Consider the following 24,110-nt stretch of genomic DNA (forward strand, 5'->3'; position numbering starts at 1 on the left):
CTGAAGGGCCACATAAAATAGCTAGACTGAAATACAACCGTAAGTCCCAAGCAATTACTTTAACATGCATCTCATGGAAAAATACTGGCTGTTATTAATGGATGGTTGTCATATAGAAAGGCTACTATATTGCACTGGGTTTTATTCACCCTATTGCTGAAACTGTCTCTTTTCTGCTGTCAAGAGGCTTTTGCTATATGTAAATATTTAATGCTGTTACCGTCATTCACTCAGTGCTCGTATTGTCTGATCAAGCATCTATCACTGACTGCTAGATACATTTGAGGACAGCATTTTTTCATGTCTACTGCTCCATCCCATGCAGACCCTACTTCTCAAAGGTTCTTTGAAGTTCAATAATTCATTAAACACCATGCAAAGGTCTATATCTTTTGTGAGAATGTCTAACTGTAGAGTATGAAAAACTGTTGAAGTATCTCTCCAATAAAAAGTTGTTGTTTTTTTAAGTAATGACACTGCATATTGTTCACAAGTGTTTGCCTCCAGTGCATGTACACACTGAACATGCAATAGGCCATAGCACCTGATACTTCTAGCAAAAGTCAGAGTATACCGGGTGCATTTTAATTTATGTAATTCTCTGAAACAAAACAAAAAGGTCAGTGTGTCCCTTATATGCAGTTGCATGCATTGCAACATTTTTCTATTTAGCCATGTTCATAGTATTGTATGTAATAGATCTATCACTTGCTAGCATACAAATACAATATTATTCTATAAACATTGTCCCATAATGCATCTTCCATGAAAATTCCTTAGACATCAGATTTCCAAGAGTCCTACTAGGGACCAAAGACAAGGACAAGACAAATTGCCACGTCTGTAAAAAGACCTACCAAGAATTAACACATCTCTTCAGATCAGCCTCTAAGTTTGTATGAGAGTGTGAAATCTAGATATGAAACATATAAACTCAAGAATTATATATCTACAGTCTTAATTTTGCCCACATACAAAAATGAGGGCAATACAGGAGTGATTGGGCTTTCAAGGCTGCTGAAGTTGGTTTGTTTGCTTGTAAAACTTCTACAGAAGCAACTAAGTAAGTAGAGCTTATAAAAATCTCATTCAGAAGAACAAAAGAAAAATCTTTAAGCATTTTAAATGTATATCTGTCATAGTTTTTAAGAGAATGAAAGAAGAATGATTAACTGTATGAGACTTAGGGAAATGTTTAAATGGTCCAAAATAAAATTTTGTTTGAAATCTTTGCTTTAGTTTAGACCAAAAAAAACCAAACCACAACCCCTCTGACTTTTTTTTTAAATTAGGAAACATAAGTATCACAGACAGTCATAGGAAGTGCAAGCCAGCACAATTATTCCTTCTATCCCAGAGGACAATCACCCTTTATGAACATATGACAAGATCCAGCTATTCATCAACAAGACTAGAAGGAAATGAAAACGTTGAATTCACAAGATCTGCCTTTCAGTTAACATTCTTAATGTAAATTAGGGTTAAGTGTGAATAAAATTAATATTTAATCACTTGAAAAACTTCCATTCCTTTCTTCTCTTTAAAAACTACAACTTAATTATAAAATAATGTAAAACAAGTGTAAATTTAAAAGAATCGTTTTGAAGATTTGCATTAATAGTTCAAGACCTACTGACACTGAAGAAAAGAAGGGGAGTCCCAACATTATGTTGCTTTAAAGTAACTGTGTGATTCTATTCCTTGCTAACAGACAGCAGAGCAGGAAGACCCAGGGGAGAGCAGTGCAGAGAACGAGTATGACAGAGGGAGGCTGACCCCTCAACAAAGACAGGCAGAAATGGCTGCAGATGGAGCAGGAGCCCAGTGTCCCACCTACTAGAAGAGGATCTCCACGTTTTACCATGAAATAAAAAGTTCTTGTCATAGAGGTGCACAAACCAATATTCAGTGTTGACGCAGCACGATACAGCGTGAAGTGTGAAATCAGAAAGAAAAGCTCCAGCACAGCAGCTCTCTGAAGTCTTGCAGTGCTTATGCAGCCTAAACTGCTGCTCTCTCAAACTTCTGTACTGAAATCCCACACAAATCCTACACCCGTCTTGGTTTAGCACAATAGTTGTTACCATTACATGGTCCACAACTATCAACAGTTACTATGCTAAGGAAAAGCTAACAACCATTTTCTATTCTAGCACAGAAGTTATTAAATGGTAGGAAGCAACAAACAAAAGCTCAGTTTTTCATAAAATTATCTTCCAGAGAGACAAAGTTGTCCACAAAATAACTAATGGGGACAACTCAGACATTCTTCCCTGTGCGTATGTTGCACAGAGGTGATGTGTATATAGGTGAGAAGTTGTTTCCTTGTGAAACTCACAAATGTAGAAATGTTTCCTGTTCCCTTTCAAAACATAACTGAAGCAGTTTGTCACTTGCAAGACCTGCACAAATGGAAGGCGAGATGGAGCTTTCATGGGAAGCAGCACTCACACAGGGCGGGTACCTGAGTGATGAAAACCCAAATCCTACAAGTTCTTTAAAATCAGCTCCTGACTACACAGAGTAGAAATCTTCCTCTTCTTCTCATACCTCACAAATGTAATGTAACTTTCCCTTCCAAAAGGAAAGTTCCCAAAGTTCTGCTGTTAACCTTTCTCAACAGGGACAAGTTCAGAGAGGCTGTGCAGCATATCTGCTCTGGGGACAGGCAATGATCTTCACTAAGATGATCAGAGGGCTGGAGCACCTCTCCTGATAGGAAAGCTCGAGGACACTGGGCTTGTTTAGCTTGGAGAAGAGAAGGGTCCAAGATGAATTCACTGTGGCCTTCCAGTACTTGAAGGGAGCAGACAATCAGGAGGGGGAACAGGTGATTACAAGCATGCATGGTGATAGGACAAAGGGGAATGGTTTTAAACTGAGACAGGGGAGGTTTAAGTTGGATAATAGTAGGAAGTTTTTCCCCCAGAGGGTGGTGAGGCACTGGAACAGGTTGCCCAAGGAGGCTGTGGATGCCCCATCCCTGGAGGCATTCAAGGCCAGGCTGGATGTGGCTCTGGGCAGCCTGGGCTGCTGGTTGGCAACCCTGCACACAGCAGGGGGTTGGAACTGGATGAGCATTGTGGTCCTTTGCAACCCAGGCCATTACATGATTGTATGACTCTGTGACAAGTGGTCATTTTGCTTGTTCCCTACAGAAATCAAATATACACACACATCTTTATTTATTTTGGATGCTTGTGGCTTTTTTCTTTGTATTTTAGCAAAGTGAATCAAAGTGAGTAAAAAAATTGATTGTACTGGAAAAAAAAAAACCAACAAAAAAACCACCCTATTTTTGCAGACAAAAAAGCCAACACTACACTGAAACTAAAAATGTATACTGGACTTGAAAACCTATGCACTATGATAGTCAAGTCCCTTTTCCTTGTTATTTAACTTCTGCTAATTGAGCTTTGCTAATGCCCAGTAAGAAAACGAGGTCCCATTTCCTGTCAGATAAGTTACTTGCTCCTTTCTACAACTACATTGTTTACATGAATTTTGTTGACTGTAATCCACCACACAACATTTCTAAACCTGAATCCCAATCAGGGCTATCCTCATTAAAAATATGGCCTTTCACCCTTTCACCTTCTACGAAGCACTGCTAACATAAATTACATTCTGTTGTAGCCCAAAGGTGATAGAGACGAGTGCAGGATAAACAAGGAGTAATACAAAAGCCAGTTGGGTCAGCCTTTCATTACAGCCCTTTCAGAAGCTATTAATCTTGCTTGTAGTCAGCGGGCTGAAAATAATTACTTCTTCTAACTTATGTTGTACTCAAAAGTAGCAATAAGGACAGGTCACGCAAGACACAAATAATTCTTAGTCCTCGTAAAACCACTTTAAATGGTATTAGGGGACATCAGGACACGTTACTTCAAATTTCACTGACAGAAGAAATCCCAGCAGTACCAGCTATGTTACTACACCCAGATAGGTTGCATCTTGCCATAACATGTCACCAAAAGTTGCTAAGAACTAATCACAGCAAACAGTTTTTTCACTTTCAAGAAGCTAGCAGTGAACTCTTTTAATCAAGTCCAGCTTATTTTTCAAATCAGAGTTTGTACTTGGAACTGTATACAGCGATCTTCACTTACATTTAATCTGCTTAGCGCATCTTAGCTGCTGATTTACAAGAATTAGCACAGACCTGTAGCACATGAAGACATTCTCATGTTGAAAGCAAACGTGAGAATCCTGGGAGCCATGCATTGCTACAGAGCAGTTCAGTAAAGAACTAAACTCAGTAACTCAGTGATTGTTTTAAGTACTGCCTGGAGAATCAGTAGAGAAGCTTGCTGCCAACTACCAGACTACTAAAGATTCTGTGATGGACTGGATATGCAAGAAGTCCTATCTCCCCAAATAAAATGCTTGCTTAATTATTTATTTGGTTCTAGAATAAAGTGAAGTCAAATACTGAAATTTCTGCCAACATACAACAGCCTGGTGCTTATTCACCTGAACTAAATGGCTAAATGATAACATGAAGAGGGGAAAAAAAAAAAGACAACAGAAATTTTGGGCTGTGTAACACTAACAAAACTATTCCATGTGTCCCAACACCAGCATTTCACACATATCTGGGAAAGATCATTTGTGTAGTACCGAGAACAACAGAGACTCACATCCCATTTCGGGCCACAAAGAGTGACTGCATGATGAAAACGGGAACACCACCGAGCAAAGCCTCAGCAGAGTTCTTAGCCTACTCATCAACTAACAAACAAAGCACAATTGACAACTAATGCCAGAGCCCACTCCAGAATTTTTGCTGGCAAAAAGACAAGTAAACACTTAAAGTAACAAATGGCTGAGTGAAGGAAAAACAACACATTCTTTTGTATTTTTGTAGTGCTAGCCAAAGGTTTACTTTTTTTCCATCACTGCTATTATGATTAGCAAGCTCTTAAAGGATCTCCTGTTGGTCAGTACAGATTAGGAGTCAGAAGAATCTGTTATCCAATTCCAATTTCCTGTTTGAATATGATCAGTTTTACTAAAGCTTATTTCTCCAGTCCTCTTTCTTCAAGATTGCTTCAAAACTTAAAGAAAAGAAAAAAGAAAAAGAAAAAACAAAAAATAAGAAATTTCCATATGAATGATTTCATTCAAAAATCCATTCTGCCTAAACTAGCATATAAATGCAGCCTGTCTATAACAACAAGCTTTGCAGATATAAGTAGGAGCACTCACATCTGGTCCAACCTAGAGCCAACCTGAGGGAGCACACTGCCAGTACTTGGCACAGCTGCATCACCTCACATCAGATCTATCTCTTATGATCATGAAAATCAAGATGACAAAAGAAAAAAGATGCCCAAAGACAAAAGGTAGCCATGCCCAAAAAAAAAAAAAAGACAACTGCAAAACAGTACCAAACGCTTCAGAAGGCAGAAGTAATTATAAATGAGATTACTGCTAATTACAAGCAATATAGAAATTCAGCCCCACTAAGGTAGTGTAGGGGGATCCACTGCAAGGTCCAATGTTTGGGAACTCTCTCCTTTCCCCCTTCCAAAAAGTAGGCTTTCCTGTATTTCAAAGAACCTGGTGCAAACCCAGATACAAGCTGGTCCTTCTGAAATACAATGACAGATTTTAGTAGTAGGCAAAAATGATTTTGTCTACCTGCATCTTTCTTTTGGTACTTCATGGCCAATTACAGTAAAAGTTGCTCAACAGGATGCATATATAAGAAAATTCCTGTCACAGAGCAAATGCAAATTTAATTACTTTAAGTAAAACCTTCCATCTTGTCTAGAGGTCCTTCAAAAATGCAACTGTAAACAAGCACTACATTGCAATCAGGTGTCAAGGGCTTATTTGATCTCCTGCAAAATATGTCACAAATCACTGGCAGAAAGTGGGTCGAGAGGGAGAACAAAGGAAAAAACTGTCAATGGACTAGGTAGCTCATGTGAGCATGCCTATTAGTGCACTGGATCTTTCTGTTCCTGTCTCATGCTGTCCATATAAAACCTTCTTCATTTGACAGTGTTCTGTTATCCTGCATTTGATGTAATTTTTCTGTGGTAAGCAAAAAAAAAAAATAATAAAATCCATGAAAAGAGCTGATAGAGTAACCAAACAACACTGAAGATAAAAATTCTGCTCAAGTATCAGATGTGTGCTGTGATTTTTTTTTTTAATTATTACATAATGGCCACATACCTTTACTTTGCACAGAATTGTTCATAGTTTCAAACAAGCAGTAGGCAATACTGCACAACTGGCTGGAAACAAAGCATGTGCACATGGAGCACAACATTTCAGCTCTTATTGAAACATGAGGTACTTCTGGGGGCTAAGAGCAGCATACCACATAGCCCTCTGCAATCTGCTGGCCAGTCCAAAGTTCTACTAAATAATTGGTGTATAGAAATCCCTGAACTAAAAGGCAGCTCAGAATGGCCAGATTAATCTGCTATGAGTACTTCCAAGAAATTCAACTCTGAAGATGGCCTTACGACCTCTTACGGCAAGAAGATTGTGTAGACATTTAGTTAAAAAAAATAATTATTTAGTAGATATGAGAGTATACTTTCCTGCACAAACTTTCAGTGAAACCAAGTGACTGCAGTTGAAGTATAATTTGTAAACAGCATTAAAAAAATCAAGTTCTGAGATGCATTTGGCATCTACACAGTTAAACAATTGATGAATCATGCTATTTCGGCAACAAAAATTACTAGCCTGCATAGCACAGCTTGCCTGTTGTGAAGTACATACTGGTGTCTATGTAACAAGGGGACACAGAGATCCAAGTAACCCAAAATACATTGGGCTGCTGCGTGGCCATGCTGGCTACAGGCAAGGTAATAGCTGGGTCTTCTTTAAGATCAACCAAAATCGCTGGAGAATGTCAAACTAGATTTTTGGATACATAAGCCCTTCTTCAGCCTAGTATAACACTTTTATAACCTTACAAGTCAATCTAATACTTATTACCTCTACCTATCAAGCTTGTCTTAACCAAGCAAAGAAGATATCAGAACTGCTACTCTCACATCATATACTTCAACACATCAAAAGCCTTATCTTTACATTCTCAGATTCAAACAGCATAGCTTTTACATAACATTCAATGGAGATTTTGTTTAAATACTTTTGTATTCAGGGAAAAAAAAACACTCCTGGTTATTAAACGTTGTTCTTCTATGTATTGACTTAATATTTCAATGCACTTACACGAAACCAGGGCACATCCTTACTACCTGAAAGACATTTTCAAAAAGGCATCTTAAAGATGAAGAAGCTCCACAGAATCAGGTAGAAAAGACTAAGAAGCTTCTGCTGACTGCCAAAAAGTCATTTCTACTTAGCTAAAATTTGATTGGTGCCTGTCTTTCAGTGCAATAGATTCACAAAAAGCAAAAGTAACTTCTGCTTCAATGACACAATTAGCTAAAATTCTTAGAAAATAAAGGAAAAGGTGAACCAGAGATGGGTGATGAATAGACAAATCTTGTATGCAAATAGGAGTCCCAAAACTGCAGAACCGTACAATCTGATATATCTTCCTACAGAAATCTTCAATTCCTGCTTTAGAGGGGCAGTCCAGTCTCTTTTATCCTGAAATACATAAACCACTACCATCAATTAGGTGGGGAAAAAAAAAGCCCAACCAACTGACTGAAGAAAGGATGCTGCTGTTCAGACTCCTCAAGTCTGTATATTTGGGAAATGAAAATTGAGAGAAGATGAATTTTTGGAATCCCCAAAGGAAAGATTCCAAATGATGGAACACTGGTTGAGGCCTTACTTCACCTCCTCCACAGCCTGCTGTTGGTGCTCATTTAACTGGAGTTGTATGTAAAACTCACCAGGATGTTAAGTTTAGCTTAACTACACTTAATATCCACCTCCTGCACTACTGGGCAAAGAAGCCAAGCCGCTTAAGTTCTCGCACCTAGTTCACTCATTTAGCAGAATATCTTTAATAAATAAGCAAAACAGATGCTCTCATTTCCTTCTTTCAAAAAGGAAAATTTTCTCCCAACATAAAAAGATATGGTTTTTAGTGTGTATCATTTCACTCACATATTAGATAACAGCAGTTGCCATCACTTTGACTTTTTCTGCATTTTTTTAAACCCCCTGAATTTTAACAGTGCATTTACCAATAGAAATGCACTAGATCCATTTATCTCATGCCAACAAAATTTGAACAGTGCATCACATTATTCTTCTACCCATATTATAAATTGTTGTGTACATTAAGTGGATAATATTATTAACACTGATGTTTCTGTGGGCTATTCATAAAATAAATGGTGGACAAAGTAATTCCATCTATTACACATGGAGCTCAATAACAATAATAATGAGAAAATTGCAATAGACATAGTGAGTAATAATCAGAACTAAACCGACAACTGTAACAATATATCCTTTGTGTAAATGTTCTGATCATATAAGCAGACTAATCTGCAATTTTTCATCACTGATAAATGCTGGAAACCAGCCAGAATTCAGATTATATTTTATCCCTGTCAGTTCGTATCTAAAACAACAGCAAAAACTACTTGATTTACCAACTTAATGAGAAATAGATAAATAAGCTGTTCACCAGGATGCAGTTACGTGCAGCATGACATCGTATCACGACACCTGCCTCAACACTACAGTTAGCAAAACGCACGGTACCTTCCCACGTATGTAGCTACAAATGCGACACACAGTTTTGCCAGCATAATGTCACAAAGCTGTACTGGGTTGTCAGCAGAAGTTATCTAAGGCTTCTTGTTAACATTTACAGGCACCATGTGATCCCAGTTTAGAGGCTGCAACAGTGACTGCTCATGTCAGAACAGAGATTGAGGTAATTTTCTAGTTTGAGAGCTTCAGCGGTCTTAGCTAAATTTTTTATTACCTCCAATATTTTAACATTTTTCCTATCGCACATTTGGTAATGCCTAGAAATCATTTGTAGAAGCACAGAGAACAATACGGCCTGCTATAAACACAACTGAGTAATGCTCAAAGATTATCCAAGAAGAGTCCGGCACATTTTGAAGAACAGTCACAACAGAAGCCCTGAATTTAGCACTGAGTCAACTGACCAAAATTTCTGCAGCGTTTCTGTAATCAGTGTTCTACTTGTTTTTCGTATACAGGAAAACACTAAGAGTGGCAAATACAAAGGTCCTGTTACAGAAAGGTGCCTAAAGGAAACGCCACCTCTTCCACATTTTCTATCTCTTGGTAGATTTGCAAAACTCTCCAGTTAGAGACTAAAAAGACTGAGGTGAGCTCCAGCTTCACAATACAGACCAGATGGGGAGGATGCTGCTGTTGGCATAGAGCCCAAGGAGAAAGATCTACAGGGAGTTCAGAGAGGCAAACGTTTGACAGCGAGACAGGAACTCTCTCCCAGACATCATCCATAGGGATCCTTCATTCCCCTTTGCTTGTTTTGTCACTGCATATGCACAGTATGACTGAATGTATTATGCATGGGAAATAATCACAGCACTGGCAAGAAGTCATTGAGCTTTTATTATGCATGCAAAGGTCTGCAATTTTGCACATACAGATAGAATCTGGAAATCCCAAGGATTTCCAAAAGTAAATAGGAAAGGAGAAAAAACTAGGCCTAGGTCACAGGGGAAGGGATGATTCCATATGCAAAAGAAGTTTTCAAGAAGTAAACGAAGAGGCTCTGAGCCATTCAGACTTCCAGCCAGGTGCCTCTCAGAAGGACTCCATGGCCAAGTCCCTGCAGGGGCTTACACACAGGCAGGCCATGAGAATTCTCAAGCAATATGTTTGGAACTTTATTTTTGGTTAACTATGGTAACATTTCACCCCTGAATAGCCCTTCCACTCCTCCCCCCCAAGAAGTACTTACTTCTCCTGCTCGTTATCTTTCACAAGTATTAACAGATGTCCAGATGAAAAAAGAGTTGCCTTTAAAGACGTTCATCTACTTACATGCTAAATAGCCTCATCTGAATTCATGCAAATATAAAACACAGCATAACCACAATCTTTTTTCTACAAGCCATCTCCAATAAGACTTCAAATTACAAAAATGAAAAAGCGAGGAGCAGAAGTGCTCTCCCGCTCTGGGTTTGGAAGAGCTGTTCCTCCTGCCCTCTTCAGCACAGCAGTCACTCCAGACAGATCAGAACTGAAATTGGAGCATCTGAGCCCTTCACTCATCACTGCAGCACTAGCTCCTTCTCAGAGTGACAGCAAGCCTTATAAAAAGCAAGACACACGCAAATGCATTTATGATATAGTTTACACCACACTGCTTACATTCCAGTCAAATAAGTGCTACAGTATCACACCGGAACCCAATAGCTGCTTTGCATTTTAATTCACATATTATTGATTCTCCACCACTCAGTTCTGTCAGTTTTCCACTTATTTAATCATCTCCCAAAATAAATATTACCTCATATGAACATTCTGGCATCTTCCAGCAAGTCCCTATTTGTTAGTTTTTGTTTTGCTCATTCATTGCTCATTGCCCAGCTCCGCTACTGACTCAAATCTCCAAATTACTCAGGAAATCCAGTTCTTAACATAACTTCTGTAATGCACAAATATAAAAAAAAAAAAAAAAAAGCACAAATACTGATTATGAAAAAATGACGATAAATACCTGAACTTGGCAACGTAAATGGCTCCTTCAATCAAGTTACATAAAACAAGGACCAGAAAAGTGGTACTCAATGTACTATTCAGTTCCATATACATCTAGAAATTTCAAGATGAAAGTTCTGCAAAGCCATCTCTAGTTATTACCTCCTAGGATACCTTTAGAAACACTCCTAACACAAGATAAATCCAGTTTCTTACATCTCCACTGTTCTTTCTCTTTTTAATTCATGTATTTTAATTCATGCTTGTAATGAAAGGAGAAAGGATTAAATTGTTGTTTTTGTGTTTGGGAAAATGACAGTTATATCGTTCTGGCTACAAAAACGGAATAAAATGCCAGAACTTTCAGGATTAAACACGACACTGCATTGATCTGCTTTAAATAAGAATTAATACGAACTTCCTAGTTTAATTATATTATACTGCAATTCAAACCAGCACCAGCAGAAGTATTGGTATGTCAGCAGCCAATGTGCTGTGCAGTGGAGTCTCACTCCTATAACATTAGTTCATCAGCAAGAACCAAATTAGCTCATTGAAGGGGACAGATCTTAATAACTTATTTTTCAATTTTCCCAGTAACTTTACACTTTCCATTACTTTGTTAAAGTACTCATTTAAGAAACATGAACATCTGAGACAATAAATGGAGAAGTAACAAATGATACAAGTGACCAATTCAAGTACACGGCCCATAAAGCTCCTAAGCGATGGGAAGGCGTTGTATTCGTAAGAGAATGCTGCAAATACATTTCATTTGGGCCTGTTTCATCACTTCAGGAAAGACAAAAACAACTTTGAGCTTCCCAACAAAAGACAAAATTATTATGCAGGAACTCACACAAAAAGGATTTTGTATGTTACATCACCATCTTGCAAAGGTGCTAACCATTTCTAAAACATACTCCACCTTAAATATCAATAAAAAGAACAACAGAATTCTTCAGTCTTAAATTAACATGAAGATCACCTTCATTTAATTCACAGAACACTGTAGACCTTCTACTTAGAGGTTGAAGTCATTTAATGCTTTGGGATGTTTCCGGTCTAGAGCTTAAACCAGCTAAATTATTTATACATCGCATTATTCACAGCTACAAGCAATGATTCATAGTTACTGCTAAATTAATTGTTACAAAACTATAAGTGTTACAGAAGAAATGATCCAGGATCAGACAACAACTGTCTCCACGACATCACAAACATGAAACTGCTGGTACTGGCTACATCCATGATTAAGCTCTGTCTGTTGCACAGTACACAGTTACATCACAAGTTCAAGACCACACAAGAGATGTCAGCTTTCTGTGTACAAAAAGGCCACAGACAAGCAAAAAGCAGGGTTAAATGCACAACTTGAACCTTGGGTGTCTGCAGCTATAAGAAGGAATCTCTTGATAAGTATCATGTGTCCTGTGACACCAAGGGCTCACACAATAAAAATATCTCTGCATTTCTTTGCAGTCTTGTTTAGATGCATATACCAGTTCCCTCTTTCTACCCTTGAGTGTGTTTTATCAGTAGCTAGAAATGTCAAATACTTCTACAGTAAACAGAAATATCCCGGCCTGCCTTTATTTTCCTACATGCCAATACTAAAGAAGGTGACAATATAATCTGCCTTGGGCAAGTCTATCACCGACCACAGTAGACAGGTCATTTTCCTTTTATCAAAGAGGAGAGTAGGTCACCACATTTTAGTGCATGTTGACACCACAGCTAGTAAAAAGAGATAAGAATTCAGTGCCCTAAAGGTGCCTTAACCTCTATTTTACCTAATACAGATATTTCACAGCTATTGCATTAAAGCCAGAAGAGAGAAGATTTGTATCCTGAAAGAATGCACTACAAAGGTCTCAACCTTTGTGACAAGCTGATATTTGTACTGCAGCGATTGTAGGTGACAACAAAGCACTTCCCTTAAGGTATCCAGCCCTCCTTTATTTTGCGTTAGAGGATTTATTTTTCTCCTATAACACCAAAGAGGATCACAGATGCCTAACCTCTCAAGTGCATGCACGCAGTTTCCAAACATTTTTGGAAGTAGGAATAAAAAGCCCATGTTCATCTCTTGCCCTGCCAAAGCTAACTTCAGGAGCTTCTTTGCTTGATTAAAACATTTTGCTTTCAGTCCAGATAGTGTAACCAGAAGCAAAACAAAACAACGCCAGTTATCTTTACTCACTGTTCCTTTGCCTTTAAGCATTCAATTCCAATATCTAAAAGTTGGAAGATGCTTTTATGGCAGGGTTCTTCATATGTGGACAATGCTAACAAAATGACTTCTCTTTCAAACAAATTTCAAAGATGCAATAAACTGAATAATGATCGTCAGTTTCTTCCATGCAGTAGAAGGAAATGTTACTTCAAAAATGGCAAAAGAACAACCCTGGATTAGGAGAAATAGTGCATTAGTACTTAAAGATTCTAAGAATGTGCTTGCTTTTTCTTTCCCCCAGGAACACAGCTACAAGAAGTATAACTAACTCCCACAAGAAATGCAAGCTTGATTTGGACAGTGAAACAACAAAAAACATCTTTCTGAAATGGGAAGAACACGCTATTTTGAGAAAAAGTCCAGGCAAACTTTCTATTAGTTTTGCTAACTATTTCTAGTGATGTAGGCCAACAAAGAATTCTGTCTTTAGAGACAGCATCAAATACAGTGGTTCATCATTTAAGCATTCACTGTTTATGTGCTTATTATTATTATATACAATATATAGCCTAAATTTAATTATCCTTCACCAGGAGGTAATCCATAGCTACAGATCTCTTAAGAGAGAAACATCAACTAAAACTTAAAAAAATAATAATTGCTGTTATTCAGCTATTTAAAGGAATGTTATTTCCATGCCTACTGACCAACCACTCTTCTCGTCCAAGAACTTTGTACATTTATTTTATGCATACATACATGCGCACATTGATGCAGACATACACATTTTATACTTCAGACGAGGCACATTAATGCATCAAAGACTGAAGTCAAAGAGTTGGACTGCTATTAAAGAACAATGCTATTTCAACTAAGACTAATATTTTAGATCAGTGCACGTGATGTTTCTTGCAAGTGATATTGTAAGCACAGAAACCACAAACTTGGTTTTTAAAATATATGGAGAGCAAAATATAATGAAAGGAAAACTTAGGGCTATGAACCAGCCTAACCATTTCCTACGATTTTGTTGACTTTGCTTAATTAGCATGGAAACATTTCAAAATGGCAAAAAAATGCATCTTACAGGCAATTAGCAAGATAATGCAGTCATTGCACTTTGGATACGTTGTCCATTATGACAAAGCTCCAGTGAACTGTGATTGACCATGATATTTATAGACTGTGATGTCATTTTGATAAAACATTTCATATGAGAAGAAACTGGGATATTTAGAGAAGATAAATCTGATGCCTGATGGAACTGAACAAATAAACTGCAGCTAGCTTGTTCTGCCCAAGTGACTAGTAAATATTATACTAAAGCAGGATATGACCCTTCCAAACATGAAACCACTCTCCGTATTTGTTACTATATGATAGTTAGTTAAAAGGATTCACTTGCAGACCAAGCTTACGTTCCTAACTAGTGCAGTGCTACAACTCTCTGTCATTTAATTAAGGGTGAGGTTCAGCCCCAAAGCCTTTAGCATTCGTTATTAGAAAATATATCTGCTCGTTTAATATTATCAACAGCAAGCATTTATTACTTAGTGAAGTCCATCCTTCCTATCTCTTTGCAATCAATTCTGATGCTCTTTTACTCACTGTATTCTGTACTTGAGAAAAAAAAAAAGACTGTTTTACATTGCCTTGAGTTTCTTACTTTATTATGAAAAATCCCATCTTCTCTCACACTGTTAGGGAGAAAGCGAGGGGGGGGCACCTGAAATAAATTTCAGCCATTTTAACTTCTCACAACCACTTCACAAATCACGTAGCCTGAACTTCTTCTATACTATTACATTACAGCAAGATCCCAAATAACGGAGCCGTTTGACAGCTAACCTCAGGCACCGCTGGTCGAGCACCGTGCTGCTTACACTGCTGGCTGCAGAGCTGATAGGATACGCAAGACAAGCTGAGGGTTTAACTGGCAGAGCTGTTCAAATCTAAATTGTGCTATTTGAAACAGACCACAGGAGACAACAGTTCACTTCTTACCATGGCAGCAGATTCAACCTCTTGGCCCCGTGAAAGCCGCACGAATACATTTAGCGCACACAAAAAATATCTTCCTATATTATGATCAAAGATATATTCAATACGCATTTTTTATGCACATTTGAGCGTTCTGTTGACAGTCCTGGAAGTTAAGGACTATGGACTGCTGCACATGGGTTTCGAGCCGTGATGGAGCCCAACGGCAGGCTACTCCTGACAGCCCGATAATGACAGGCACGTTGCAGGCCGATGCCCGTCATTCACCAGCAGCCTGGCCTGCTCCAGCCGCTGCACAGCCACTAAGTGGGCGGTCAGAGGTTAAGCTCCGCGCAGACAGCAATGAAGGGCAACTGTCATGCACCAGTGAGTGCTGCGAGGCAGCAAGGAGTGGCTGTCTTCCGCAGAACATGCAAAGCGCTCTCATTCTGTCCAGGCAGACACGTATCTCAGGGTCCTAAATGAGACCGCTGCCAATTCATGAAGAGCCAAACTGACAGCATGCCATTCAAACTGTCTGTCATAAATTTCTCTTTTTCTTATTTCAAATCACAAATGCATGCAAAGTACAACGTTAAACAGAACTCTCAGCAGCTGTTTTAAACAAGCCAGATTTGGCAGAGTAGAAGGAAAGAGGAGAAAGACATCCAAACTTTACTTCTTTCTTTTAATATTTAAAAACATTCAAATATTTTACAATAATTTCTCAGTTCTCACGCGATGCCTTTATGATGGATATAATTTGGGAAATATTTTGTTCTATTAAATAGTGGTGATTCCTCTACAAGAAAAAAGGAGCGCCTTATTAATTGGGGTTAATACAATCACTTGGATTTGTAATCCTACATTTTATATTAATTTTACCACACAGGAATACGTTAAGGCACGCAAATAAACACTTTGCATCAGTCTCTAAATATCCCGAGCCTTTCTGTTATAAATGGTCCAGTAGCAGTATTTTCTATTTGCTTAAAAGCACTGTTTGGTGTGGAGTTATGGCTTGAACAATGTGATTAACAATGAAATTGCAGTATTTTGCATAAAACATACGTCTTACTTTTAACTCATTGGCAGTAAAGACGTATATTTTTTACTTATACATTTAAATTATGTGCCTATATTCACATTCGCCTCTATTAACATATAAAAGACTCCAGGAAAAATAGGAACACTTTTTATTATTAGATAAACAGTGATGCCTCTCATCTTTCATACAAACCCATGCTTGACACCAAATTTAATCACGCTGACAAAGGATCATACAGGTTAGCTCCTCGTGCCCTCTTCATGAGCAGCCCATCTCTCCCGCACCTCCAGGGCCAAGCACTGCCCTGGAACAACAGACGACATGCAAACGGCTTGTTCCTCGGCACCGGGTCGCTGGCATCACCCCGTTTGTGACACTACTGCTCTGTGCCAACTGCTGCCATGGCACCAATGCATTAAGGAACGTATTCACAAGCTCTGAATCACAAACTGAAGAGAAAGTGAAATTTCAGTATTTAGGACGAGCACATTTAGATCGTGGAGCATTAAAGCCATTGTTCTGGCATGTAGGCAGACGTGCATCTCTCAAACCTTAAGGCAGGGATGACATCCCCACATTCCATGGCACAAACCATACAGACAACACTTCACTGAAAGGTGATGACTAACTTCCTTTCTTGAACACAATGAATGGCTTTAAGAAAACCACAAGCATAAAATCATAATCCAATGGATTTCAGACAAAAGGACAAATTCCAAGGCTTTCCTACATAGATAGGCTAGCAGGCCTTATCTATAGCAAAAATAAATGTGAGAAAATCTCATCAAGGCATTCTATACCCCAGAAGGGCAGGAGGGGACTTGCATGGTTATCGCTATCATATCTCTATTTTTCCCACTCACTTCCTCTATTTCATTTCTCAATCGGGTTCAAATCAAGCCTGAAATATTTCTGCATTTTTCTGAAGTTTCCAGACCCCAATTCTGGACATCCTGACTTAACTGTTCATTAACGAAAAGCATAACATTACTGCACATCTACATCACTTCCTGACTCTTCTATCACATGGACACCTCAGCACTTAGAGAACCACAGAATCATTAAGGTTGGAAAGATCACTAAGATCATCTAGTCCAACCATCAACTCATGCCCATGATGGCTCTAGACCGTATCACCCAGAATGACACCTATGCTATTCTTAAACAGCTCCAGAGACGCTGCCTCCATCACCTCCCTGGGCAGCTTGTTCCAATACTTCACCGCATTCAGAAGTTTTTCCAACATTCAGGAACTTCAGGTAGTCCAATCCTGTCCAAAAGGAACAGGAGTTACTGCATACACACCACTGAGTCATAAAGAATGCAAGCAACGTATCCACAGCCATCCATTCACTTGTGATAACAATATCTTCCTAAACTTCCTTTTGTACTTTAACTTGTAGAGGAAAAAAAAATTCCCTACCACAGAGGTGATTTATGAAGACAGTCAGTGCGACTGTATCACAGGGCTATGTTTCACACAACAGTAGCTTTAAGTTTAGGAAATGAAAGAATATATACCAAAAGGTTGCCAAGCTTAATAGACTCTGCTGTAAGGAATGGGAGAAGTTAGAGCTGACTTAACATTTCTCCAGGTCCTCTTCCTGCCCAAATGTTTCACTATCACCATCGTTACAAAGAAAAGAGCTAAGATCTAAACAAAAGAACCAATCTCACCAATATGGTATACATTTCATATGCCAGAGGCAAAAAACAGAGCAGTGAACATACATAAAAGGTACGTGTCCACTGAACTAGTCATCACAGTACCAAAAAGCAAAAAGCACACTCCAAGTGTATGACTACACAGCAATATGAGCAATGGCTTTCTGCTGCAGAGCTGCTCAGACTTACTACTGTTCACTTTCTGGCAACAAAAATCTTTTCTGATCTTTACTTCAGCTTCTCCCTCTCAAAGCACAGCACACAGTGTACTACCACTCATGATCTTTGACTGCTAAGATCCAGTGCATTAAATTTTTGCACTCAGCATGTATCAGAAGCAGTGGTTTAGCTTGAAGTAAAATCTCCTGCCATTGTAGACTGGAGTCTCTCCAGTGAATTACAGGCAGAAGCTTCAGTAGTTGCAGTATCTGTAAGGAAATATGCAAACCAGATCCTGAACTTAGTACTATGGGTTGATTTCAACACAATTTTAAACCTTTGAACAGAATCAGCAACATCTCAATCAGATATCTTTTCAAGTATTCACCACATGAAGTACCAGTTGCCTGGGGCTTATGAAATAATACTAAAAACTTTATAATCATTCATTGATTTAGTTTTGAGAATAGTATATCATTTGAATCCAATGGGAACATAAAGAGCTATTTGTGAGGTCAACCACAGTACAGACAGAGGCTGACATGATATCGATGGCAAGGTGGAAAGAAATTGCCAAATACAGCAGATCAATACCTCGTTTCACTGTTACAGCCTTCTGCAGACATAAAATATATATCTTTACAGCTACGAAAATAATAATAATGAAAGTGGGAGATAAATGTTTCCCTCAAGGTAAACTATTTGATTAGCTGAGGGCAAAGGTGACAACCGCAGTTACACTGAAGTAACTTTACAGTCTTAAATAAAAGTGGTGGGATGAGCAGCAAACAAAAGGGCAAAATGAAACCAAGCAAATTCTAGGAGGTATAGATGTCATTCTTTTATAAGTGCTGTATGTGTATGAAGGCAAAATAAGTGAATATTAAACAGGGTAAAAGAGTTTCCTCCCACAGTAACGCTCCAATAACTTCAAAAACACTTGTTTTAATTACAGTACTATCATTTTCTATCCAGAAGACTTGAACAGTACATTTAAGAAAATGCTCCAAACCACCATACCATCACACAAGCTCTGCTGTACTTAGAAGGTAACAGGGAAGATGCTGTTTGACACATGAACTGAAACTAGGCTAACAGCTACTGCTCAGTTCACGCGTTAATTGAAGGGGAAAAAGTTCAGTGTTCTGAGGCACACAAAGAATTAATCAACAAATCTCATCTTTCAGGAATTGCATCTGCCCTTCCCTTGAAACCACTCACAAATATAGCTGACGGACTGCAAGAAACCTAGGAAAGGGCTTTGCTTTTCCTGGATTTACTTCTGTTACATTGCCACGATTGGCACTTCCACTTAGGGCTTGGGAAAGACTTTGAATACCACCAGTCATTATAACCAACCCCACAGCTGCCTAAAGGCAGGTAACAGGAAATCCCCTTCACAACCAGAAAATGCAGTAAATATTCAGAATGCACTGCCTGTAGAATACCAAAACTTGAATTTACATTGGATTGTAAACATCTGCTAAGGTCCTATTTAGCCTTTTATTATTTGACAGAAAGCAGAGCTCACCAGTGCCTGTAAAGTTGCAGAAGACAAGTTTACTTCTCGTAGAGAGAAGGGCTACCCAGAAAAGTACCACAATATCTTTTCAGAAAACGTTAAGTTCAATTAAGGCAGAAACAGAAAGGAGAGGGAATAAGCAGATAAATGCTCTGGCGAAACCAACATGTTTTTTTTATCTACTTGATGCTACAAAACAAAAATTCCTAAAATGCATGGAACAGTACCTATTTCTTCAAAATCATCATCCAGTTCTGCTTATCACCCCACTTCCAGGACCTCCAGCATGGACTCCCTAACCTACCACTGCTGTGATGCGGCAGGAGTCCATTTTAAGTCTGACGAAGGGTCAGGGTTAATGGAGCCATGCCCTATGAGGTTCACCCGTTCAGCTGGTACACTGTAACTGTGATGATACTCGTGGCACACAACTCAGCCAAAAATCAAAATTTCACTTGGTTAAAGGCTGTAACAAGTATCAGACACGTGCTTATAATCTTAACACACGTCTATGAATGAGAAAAAAGATGATATAGGTGAAAAACTAAAAAAAAATTTAATAACCAGCCCAAGAGGGCATACTCACATATAGCACATGCTAAGAAAAGCTCCCATTCGCTAGGTTTTGTCACTACCACCAGCATCAAAGCAAACTGAAGCCTCTTAGACCTCTGGCATTTGATTCCTCTGATGTTCCTCTTACATGCAATGGCCTTACGGGCTACAGACAACAAAACACAAATTCATGTTTTCAGTATCCACTCTTCTCACATTCTCAGCTCCAAGATGTTACAAGACGTAAAACATAGATCTGTTCTTATTTACAGCAAAAAACAAGAGACTGGATGTAAAACAACATGTTTAATAAATCTGGGGAGTTTAAGTACCAACATAATTCAGAGAAGGAAGATAGACACGCACTCCTTAATTAAGTGGGTGATGTTCTAGTTAAAACAAAAAGACAACCCTGGGCCATTGCTAAGATTAAGCACTCACTCTTGCAAAGGAAGCTCTTACTACCATCAATATAAAGGCCTTAAATCACAAAAAATAAACCATCTACCACTCCGGATTCCAGAGTAAGTAGAAAGTCAGGACACAGACTGATTTGGATTTACACATTTTCAGTTATAACAAGTAATTTTACAGAGGATTAGTATCTTGATGGTCCGATCAATACTAGGCACTGCTGCTATTACAGATGAAGAGAAAATTACCCCTCCAGTAATAAAGTGTGTATGTCTTGGTTCTCCTTCATTTGCCAAGTCCATTACTGTAATGGTTCCAGCATTAGCAGCTGAGGCAATTTAAGCAGCAGGAACGTGATGAATTTAAAAGCAAGGAACATTTGCCATTCGTTCTTTCTTATATTTTATTCTGCATATGCAGGGTTTCTACCTGACCATTTCCAATACACAAATCGTGTGTTATTTTACAAACAACACTATTTCTTAATTATTGTCCCATTAATAATGAGATGGACCAATAATGTGATTACCACCAAAATTGCTGCTGGCATATTGGCTGCTGATTCTGCAAAAAAACCCGCACACCATCTACCTAAGCAGAAATATGACATGACAACAAGCTTACTTAACTGTATCTAAGCTGTTTCATTAACTTTAATTTGCCCAAATACAACTCCTAAAGGAATCTATTTAGTCTGTCAATTGGAAAATTTAATTTTTTATGTCTTAAAAGGCAGAATAAGAAAAAACAAGAAAACAATGAAATATTTGAAACAAACTCTGAACAGATGAAGTTGATGCACTTCATGGTCTGGGTAATATTTCTCATCACTGATCCTAAAATCTCTTAAGTATTCTGAGAATACTTTTTTTTACCCCTTGGAATTAATATGTTGAAGCAACATATTTCATCTCAAATAAGTAATCTTTTCCAGCCAGTAAAAATGAAGATGATGCAGGAAACATAACTTTTCATCAAAATATAGCCAAGCTACTGTGTTCCCTGCTACTCCTTGTAAATAAAACACATGCAAAGCTTTGGGTTATTTAAAGCTTTATATTGCCTTGTCACTTCGTCTAACATCTCGCAAATGTGAAATCACACATGAATATCTTTGTAAAAGCCTTGTGAATATTCAGATATGTGCATATTGATGCATTTATTATTTGTATAGCAATAACTTTATTGGATTGGGGTCCCAGCTGCGCTGGGAGCTGTACAAATATAACAGCAATGTCTGCAGAATAAATTCTCTGAAGCTGGTTTTGGTTTCCCAGCAATGTGAATTAGCATAAACAGCTACACAAGGTAATTGTGAACTGGGCCATCAATGTAATCCTTTTCAAGTAAAGGAAAATAATACTCCAGACTAACTGAGCATCCCATTTTTCTTACGGCAATGTCATAAGGCCTTAATATGCAAACAGTGGCAAGAGGAAGTATATAGATGTAGTTCCTAGAACTTGGCATATATCATACTGAAACTTACTTCAAGCATTTTTGACAACCAAAGTCTTGAAACCAGCCATGTGTTACAGATGAACTAATCAAGATAACAGTCTAACAGCACTGCAGCTTTCTTGCCAAGTCTAAGAAGAAAAAATTAGACTCCCCACCAAGACACTTACATTTGCTTTTGTTTAACATGGGAACCAGAAGCTTACTGGAAGCTGAACAGAGCTCTGACAACAACGCAAAGAGAATAAAAATAACTATAAAGTGATTAATAAAAACTGAATTTTAAAGCATCTCCTGTTAATGAGTAACATCTCCTCTAACAGCTCTGTTTCTAAACATAATAATATTTGCAGTGGGAAAGACTAGAGAATTTGACGGTATGCAACATCCCCAAAGGTGACATGTGCTCTGTGACCCATCCCCAACACAAAATCATAGAATAAAAAAGTCATAAAATCCTTGGAAGTGACCTCTAAGCTCACCAAGTCCGTCAACCATCAACCCACCAACACATGGAGCTTAACACAGCTGCACAGATCACTTCCAGCTATGATTCCCTAGCTTGTTTTCAGATCCTCTTCCCAGTAATGACTTTGCATCCTTCTACAGGAAGGAGCCCTCCTGGGCTTGGATCACCACATATAGTTTAATTTCAACTGGGCATTCCATTTTACTCAATCCAATGGGGGTGATTCACAAATTGGAAAATGCTACATAACGGCACTGCACTCTGAAGAAATCCCTACCACATCCTTGGAACTGAAATACTCCTCTACAACAGCATAAATCAAAACTGGTTAGAGCCATGAAAACTTAAGAGAAAGAACAGCTTACCATATAAAAGAAGCATATCACGTAATTACAGAGCTAAAGCCAGTTACCAGGCTTTGGAAAGACAGCATTTAGCAGCGCACAAATATTGCAAAACACAAACTTTTATTCAAGATTTAATTCTTCAGACAAGAGACATTGCCAGGAGAAGCACAAAACCAACCGGCCCCTTGGTCCAACCGCTTCCCTCGCATTTCAGTCCTGCTCTCCAGGAGAGGTTGGGTTAACCTCACTCATATTTGGGGCAAACGAATAACATTTTTTGATTAGGACCTCTTGATAGAACCCCTGGCGGTGCTAATGCAGTAGGAACACACTTCCTCTACCTTCAGTGTGCATTTCCCACCCTTGGAAGTGATTGAGGCCAGGTCAGATGGGATCCCGGGCAGCAGCTGACAACCGGCCCACAGCAGGGAACTGTAACCAAGTGGGCTTTAAGGTTCCTTCCAACGCAAAACATTTTGCAGTTCTATGACTTTTTGGTGGACAACATAACAACTCAGGGACTGAAGGGAGAACCTAGCATGGTGCCAAGGAGCCCGAAGTCAACATCGGTAGTTAAGGAGCATAAAAAAATACCAGTTTGTATTACTGCAGGAGGACAATGATCCCTTAAGAGAAAGGGTTCATTTGTTTCCATATAACCCCTCCTGCTTCCACACCCTTTGTTCTCAGGCGTTTTGAGGGCTCCTTTTGTTGCCCTTTCAGAATACCCAAAACCTACCAACAGTAAGGACTTATCCTAATTCCCAAATGTGTTTGGGATAAACTCTGAAATAATAGTTGAATTCTGGTCTTGGATGTACAAAGAAAAAAACTCTATTTTTCTTGCAGTTTAATTGGTTTGGACTAGATGGGACAGTTCACACGTGTGTGCTTTTACAAATACATAAAGATTACAACAGGATTGAAACACTTCCCAGCAGAAAGGGAAAGCTGAGGACTGTGAGGAAGAAAGCCAGCTTGGCCCTGTAGAGCTAAGAAGCAAATTAGAAAATGGGCCCTTTTAGTTTTCATTTACTAAAGCATTTAGATGCAATCTGTGAGACGAAATCCTTGCAATGAAATAACTAAGAGCAAGACTTTAATAGCAACACCAAAACCAGCGTGCATCCCACGCAAGCAAGCTGAAGCGTTACCTTAGAAACCTCTCAGTAACCCTGCAGCAGACCGAGCCTCCCGCTCAGCACCGCCCTGCGATCACTTTGCAAACTCGCACCTCCCGCACGCGCCGCTCCGTGCAAACACAGCGCTGCACGGGGATCGCAGCGCACTGCAACGCGCGAAACAGCGCTGCTCCGGGCGCGTGGTCACGGCGCTACGTGAACGCGGGAGATCTGGAAGCGTTTATTTAGGACGGGCTTAGCAGACAGAAGCAGTGCTTTAAGTTGGTTGATAGAAGTGTAGCTACGCAACACGTCGTCGACAAGATTTTACACTTACCGCAATGATTCCTGCACGCGGCACCTAGCGCTCCTTTTTAATGGAAACACCCAAAGCCCCGCGAGCAAAATCCCTTACGGTTAGCGAGGTGGGAGGCTGCTCATCCTCCTTAAACGCGGAACCCTCAGCCCCAGCAGCTCGCTAACCCCGAGCGCTCCGCTCTGCGCGGCCCCTCGGCCCCGCTCCGCACAGCCCGCCTCAGTGCCGCAGAGCAAAGCTGCGTGCGGGACGAGCGCGTGCAGCAAGAGCCT

General features: G+C 39.1%; 1 protein-coding gene across 4 annotated transcripts in view; it reads right to left on the reverse strand.

The window, feature by feature from the left end:
* Positions 1 to 24,110, reverse strand: part of FTO (FTO alpha-ketoglutarate dependent dioxygenase) — a 227,629-nt gene that overhangs the window by 203,300 nt on the left and 219 nt on the right. Inside the window, exon 1 of one of the 4 annotated variants that reach the window (XM_042821628.1) lies at positions 23,860 to 23,920. The exons of the other annotated variants lie outside the window; for them this stretch is intronic. The gene's annotated coding sequence lies outside the window, so the exon portion shown is untranslated. Of the gene's footprint in view, positions 1 to 23,859; positions 23,921 to 24,110 lie in introns of those variants that run through there. 4 annotated transcript variants of the gene reach the window in all.

Source organism: Centrocercus urophasianus, unplaced genomic scaffold (assembly GCF_019232065.1).
Source record: "Centrocercus urophasianus isolate 14NV4802_14NV808 unplaced genomic scaffold, USGS_Curo_1.0 seq_2, whole genome shotgun sequence".
Taxonomy (NCBI): domain Eukaryota; kingdom Metazoa; phylum Chordata; class Aves; order Galliformes; family Phasianidae; genus Centrocercus; species Centrocercus urophasianus.